General features: G+C 35.9%; 1 pseudogene; it reads right to left on the reverse strand.

Annotated features, from left to right (window-relative positions):
- Positions 1-1,147, reverse strand: part of LOC121314000 — a 47,059-nt pseudogene extending 45,912 nt beyond the window's left edge.
- Positions 1,148-6,977: the final 5,830 nt, after the last annotated feature.

Genomic DNA, 6,977 nt, shown 5'->3' on the forward strand with positions numbered 1-6,977 from the left:
GATTCTGGCTGAGGATCTCAAGCACAATAGAATGTACTGGCAAGTAAGCTGGCATGAGTTGAGTGGGGGACATTGGGGGGTGATGCTGGGATGCCAGAATCACTGTCGAGCCCTCTTGAGGTGTAATGGGCTAGTCGATGAAACACCGAGGGTGGAAGGTGGCCACTTGAAGACACCAGAGATGTATCCTACTTAGCTCAATCCAAACGGTTGTCATGCTGATGCGCTGGGGAAACCGCACTGTGGTTGATCCCCGGAGCCAGCATCGCACCGTTGTGTGTGCTGATGCGCTGAGGAGGCAAAATAAGCTGATCCCTGGAGCCAGCATTACACTTCAGCAATCAACACCAGGAAGAAGGATATCTGGATCACCAGGTGGAAAGAAACGCAAATAGATGGAGATGCAGATGGATCGCATTAGTTTACTATAAAGCTACGTCTTAGTTGGTGCTCATATTGATCTTCAGCCCCTTATTTTCCCAAACCAGTGTTTTGAAAATGTCTTCTAGGGTAGCCATGAAGAGCTTTAGGGAAATTGTATCTCCTCAACAAACTCCTTTTTTAATCTTGATTTTGTCGCTGTTTTTATGGAGTTTTACTGTGGATGTTGCATTCTTGTATATGGTGTGGATCAAGTCTCTCTGTACGTTTTCTCAATTCCTTGTTTTTTCAGAGAACTTTATGCAAAGTCGATGATTCCCAAGCAAAGTGGAAGTATGTACTCGTTGCTGGTGTGAATCACTTGCCGTGCCACTTGAAGATGACCCATTGTGCTAAATCTACTCCTCAATCCTCGTTGCTCATTTGATTGTGCCGAGTAAAATGTATCTTCAAGTCTGTTGGTGAGTATCTTGGTAAAACTGTTGTAGATTATAGGAAGTAAGGTAATAGGTGTGTAGTGCTTGAGGTCTTCTTTATCTCCTCTCTCATGTAAAGTATCACTGATGCGTTGTCCCAGTCATTTGGCACTTTCCTTTGCTTAATATGCAACAGTATTTTTTATCAGTTCTTCACCTCCTTCTTTCACAATGTCAATTGTTATGCTGTCTTCTCCGAGTGACTTTCCTGTCTTCATATGTTTGATAGCATTTTTTTCTTCTTCTGGTAGAACATCTGGAACTTCTTCCTCTGGTTGCATTTTTTCCATCTCGTCTTCTTCATTTGCTACGTTGCTCTTCGACTCTCTTCAAAATCAATTCTCAGTTCTTTTTGATAGTCTTGTTATCTTGTTTGATTGCTAAAATCTGTTTTTTTCCCATGACAATTAGTCTTTGTTTTGCTTTCTTCATGCTTTGGTTGCTTTTATCTCCTGCATGATCTTCTGGTCGCATTTTGTACTCTATGTTCCAGCAATGGTTTTTTTATGTTTCTGCAATTACGCCACTTCCTCATAGATTTTGTTTACCTAGATTGCTTCATCTTTTTGCAGATCTTGAAGAGCGCTGAATCTATTCTTCAGTTCCAGTGGAAACACTAGGCTTTTCTTCTGGAGCATTTCTACGTTGATTGTGTTGGGTTTCGTCATCATGAGTTTCGCTGTCTTCAGTGCTGTGTGTAGGTGTATTTTGTATATTACAAGTCTGTGGTCACTTCTTTTTTTAAATTGTTTAGTATGAGACATCTTGTACGGTGTGCTTCTTGTTGGTGAGTATGTAGTCAATTTCATTCTTCACTCTGTTGGGTCCTCTCCATGTCCATTTCCTGATGGGTTTCTTCTGGAACAAGGTTTTTATGATGAATAAGTTATTTTTCTCTGCAAATTTGACTAGTCTGTCACCCCTCTCATTCCTGTCACCATGTCCAAATTTGACAACAAAATTCTTGCCTTCTTGCTGGTCTCCTATTTTGGCATTGAAGTCATCAATGATTAACTTATAGTGGCTCTTCCCATTTTCGTATAGTTCTTGTACTTCATAAAAATCTTCAACTTCTTCAACTGAATAGCCTGTTGTTGGTGTATATACTTGGATGACCTGAAGTTCAGGGCAGTTTTGCCATATGCTGTAAATTCTCCCTCAATACATTCGCCATAGTAAAAGCAAAGTAAAGCATGGGTAAGCATTGTAAAGTCTGGCAAGTTATGATAATCCATCCTAATAAACATTGCAAACTATGATAACTGCATAGAATAACCATAGGGAAAACAAAAATACTGGATAAACTTTTGCTATGACTAAAACGCATGCAATAAAATTGCTTTTTTTCTTTGGGGGGGGGGGGGGGGGGGGGGGGGCAGGTTGATTTAATCAATAATTCCTTGCATTTAAATCACTATTATGTGCACCAGATGCATTATTTATGGTAACATTTCAGATGTTTGATAACACTGGTAACAGTGAAACCACTTTTGGTAAGTGTACTTCCTTTTATTATAGATCTGAGTGTATTTGCTTTACATCACATTGTTCCATCCTGCATTAATATATAAAAACTTGGGTTGTGTTTGTCAAAAATATAGAAATAGTATTACTAAATGGATATAGATTCTGATTATGGGGTGTAGGGCCTCCATTTGCAGCCAGCACAGATTCTGAACAGTGCTTTAGTAGTTGTGGTGGGATAGACAACTATTCCTCTATGATTACTATACAGCTTTGTATTCTTTTAGTACATCAATGATTCCTGCTGTGGATGTAAAGCACTTTGTGAGGGCCTTGTCATTAAAGGCACTAAAAACAACTAACCTGTATTGGACTGTATAACCCATTATCAAACACATAAGCATTAATGTCCAACGCTGCTGTCATTTCAGCTAGATAATTGACAATCAGGTGCCCCAAGTGGCATCCAACAGAACTTACCCAGAAGATACATTTAAAAGGCTACAGCTGTCTTATTTGCATTTAAATACATTTTACGCTTTATTTTGTATGCCCAATTCTAACTCGCCACTTGAGGTATAGTGGTAAATAACGACTCAATACAAACTAAAAAAACAAATTAAGCAGGCAATTTAAACTGTGGCATTTAACTTTTAACCATTCAGAACTTACAAAAAAAATGCATTAAAAGCAAAATCAGTAGTTTGTTCTGTCCTTCCCTTTTCTACTTTTAAATGCAGCGCGGTTGTGGTATCAGGTGTTTTGAGCTGAAGTGGAGGACGCTGGTTTCATAGCCCCTCCTCCCTAGTACCTCCAGTCACACTGAATAAGACTTTCCAGTTGATGCGCTGTGGGAATCACATTCACAATAAATCTTACAAACCTAATAATTCCCTTGCTCATAACTTTGGAACATCAGTGTGCAGTAAATGAAGGCACCAATCATGGAATCATTACAAAATACTAGGTTACGACAGGTGTACTATAAACAGGAGTTTAGTTTTGCAATCAATTAATGTAGCAAAAAGGAAACCTTCAAAACGTGCTGAGAACATATATTACATTCCATATGTAGGGTTAGTTCAAAGTTGCTTGAACTCTATTATAAATTTCACAAATGGATGCATTAATTACCACAGGTCATTAAGAACCTACAGGCCCAGTGGCACGCATCCGTAATTTATTTCAATTACCAAGAAGCAATTATTATGTTCTGTGCCTCATCTAATTATTTTGTTACTGATGACATTCAAAATAAGAGTAGTATGTTTTTTGCATGTAAATGACCTATTGTGTGCCGGAAAAAGTAATTGTTAAAATAATAATAATAATAATAATAATAATAATAAGGAAAAAGAAAAAAACGTAAAAAAAATGTGTAGCAGATCTCATCATGGTGCTGCTACTTTTTTAAATATTAAAAGTAGTAGCAAGTAAGAAAGTATAATAACGATATGCAATTACTGTATGCTGTATCATTTTTGCCAGTTAGCCATAGTTGAATTTCAAAATAAGATACATGTTACCCAGTGGTTCATTTGCATTTGGTTCAAATATTAATGAGTTTAGTTGCGAGTTGGCAGGATTTCCCGTCTGTCGGCAGCCACTGGAAACGTTTTCTACGGCAATTTTTCTCTTCCGACTGCTGTTTACTTTGGCAGGAGAGAAATGCAGGAATAGAACTGCAAGTAGGTATTTGCCTTCAGTTTTTTTTTATTTTCTTTTTTTTATCCAAAACAGAAATTATGATATGTCCCCATAGTAACAGGGACACACTAACTGGTCTCTAATAAAAGTGCTTTTATTTTTTCCAGTAGTGCTGTGATGGAGTTGACTGAGATCATTTGATTTACAGGAGATCTTGGGTAGTGTTCTTCGGCAACTCTGAGAGAGCAGGCTGCCAGACGACCACCACTTGGTGTCACCATTACTCATTGCAATTTTTCTACCTAAAAGATAATATTTATCCAATTTTTTTTTCTAGGCTCTGATCTACCACAGTTTAATAACAAATTCCTCCATATGCATGACATCATAATTTTACATTTACAGACAGTTTCCAAACCAATTATTTAATAAGATTAATAATATTCAAACACAATCACCAGGAGTAATCAGTATCACATCTTTGTACTAGGATGGACACATTAAGATCACAGTCTATGCTGGTCCAACCTGATAGCTCTATACGAACTAAAAGCAATGTTTAAAGCCATTTTTATATTCACATTTAAGAAAGATGCACAATTCACCTGAGAAATAAGAGGACACTATGCTACACAAGTCTAACTGAAAAAAAATGTGATGAAACTACATTTCGAAAATCACTTGGCTGCTGTATTTATTATTTATTATTATTATTATTATTATTATTATTATTATTATTATTATTATTATTATTATTAATTTATTATTTTTTTCACAAAATTAAAATGTCTGTCTGCCATTTTGTTTAGATGGATTGGATACTCAAGAGAAGAATGAGAAAAAAAACACACCAATATCCTGCTGTACAGTATGATAAAGTCTTTAGATATTTTAAAGGAGTGGTGGCAACCAAGGAGTTATCCTATTCAATTTGCAAACACTGATACTGTAAAGCAGTGCAGTGAGGATAGTGTTCCTCTCTGTAAATTGTGATTAAGAATGGGGTGATTTTGTAACATGGAGTAGGTGAGCTTAAAAAAAACACTTGCTGTTACTGACAAGCATGCGTACAAGGATGTACTTGAAATGAATTAACCAGCTTGGAAGCTTTCAAAAACCACATCTCTCTCTCTCTCTCTCTCTCTCTCTCTCTCTCTCTCACTACATAACAATGACCAAAAGACATTCCTGTGTCAAGTATGGAAAGGATTTTAATAAAAAAAGATCAAGTCTATAGACGTGAGCTCTAGTTTTTTATTGTGAAGATACTGGGAAGGCAGATCAGTAGCAGAAAGCCAGTGTCTACATCATGCTTTCCCCCTCATCTACATATGTAGGAGTCAGTCTAGTCAGGACAGCAGGTGGGAATGGATGGTGCCCAGAACAGGCGCATTATATTAAAAGAACTGTAAAGTACTTAATGAAAATTACATTAGACAAAAAATCTACTTGAAGACATATTCACATTTAATGGCAAATTAAATTATAAGCATAAAAATGAAACCTGTATGAACACATTGCAGGTGACTAAATAATGCACCAAGTAATCTTATTTTAACAGAGATTTTTAACAGATGAAATTCTTTCAACATTTGTAAATAGGAAGTACGTATTATACATTCAGCAAATTACAGCCATGTGGAGTCCACGGCAACATCATTATTTTTTTTCCAGTGAGCTTAGAGTTATCTTTTAGGGAATAACATTTTGAACAAACACTTCACACAACTCTCCATGAAAAAGATTTGTTAAAGAATTAACTACAAACATGCTTTTAAAAAAATGGACCTCTGCTATTTGTAACCAAGCATTAAAGTCACTCAATTATTTGTCACTAAAATAAGACAGACTCAGAATTAATTTTGCAGCCTTCGCTCACTTAGGCCCCAAAAAGTGATTTTCTCCTGGTCATGCTACATTTACTTTGCAGTTACAGATGATTTACAAAATGCACATAAATAGATTTTAATGACGCAGTGACTGGACTGAATTGGGATCAAGATAAACTGGTCTATGATTGGTACATTTCTAATGAAGACCAGATGGGATAGGAAGAACTTAAACGTTTTGTATATCCCTGTTGCTAAACAATAGAAAGCCATTCCATTAATAAACTTTCAGGCACTTCAACATGGAAAGCTAAAAATTACATACTGTAGGATCAAAAAATGGACAGGCACAAATACCAATGTCCTTTACAAGACCATAGCATGCACAGTATTTATCTCTATCAAACTCTTTTACAGAAGAGAGGACAGTTTGACAAGAAAAATATACAATAATGCATGTGTATTTACAATTTTCATATCAAAAGAAACACAGTCACGTCTTATACTGGAGAGAGATGCAATTACAAAGATAGTTTCAAGACTATCGAATCCAGCTGCATTTAAATGAAGCCTATTTTTTCAGGTTGATTAAACAAGCAATTTTTCTGCTTATTATTTCCCGGACTTCAAACAATGTTTAGCTACTAGCCTTCCAGTGATTCTTAATAGATAAAACCCAAATAGCAGTAATGCAGGCATTTATCTGTATTATGAGCCACACAATGCAGGAGCTGAATAGCGATTTCTCACAGTCAATTACAGTGCATGTGTGGCTCCTTCAGTAAAAGGAGCTTTAATAATGTGTGCAACATGGCCGCGTGCACTCGGCTTTATGCTGAACACAGGTAGTTGTCAAGGAAACTGATTGTCTTTCTGACTTATCCCAACAATTTATTACCCATCATTATGTATTATTAAAAACATACATATTAATGTAAAAGATGAAAAAAAACAAAGTCTATTGAAAGGAGTTGCACCTGATAAGGCTTATTTAGTATATAGTTTTATTTGTATTTTGTTTTACCTAAATGCTATGGTAGCTTCACTAACCATTTTATCCTAACATTTAATGCATTGGTTTTCTGGATTATTATTATTATTATTATTATTATTATTTATTTTTTTTTACAAATCAGAAAGGAGGTTGGTATACATAGGATACCAATTTCTCATTGTATTA

Source organism: Polyodon spathula, chromosome 4, assembly GCF_017654505.1.
Source record: "Polyodon spathula isolate WHYD16114869_AA chromosome 4, ASM1765450v1, whole genome shotgun sequence".
Classification (NCBI taxonomy): Eukaryota; Metazoa; Chordata; class Actinopteri; order Acipenseriformes; family Polyodontidae; genus Polyodon; species Polyodon spathula.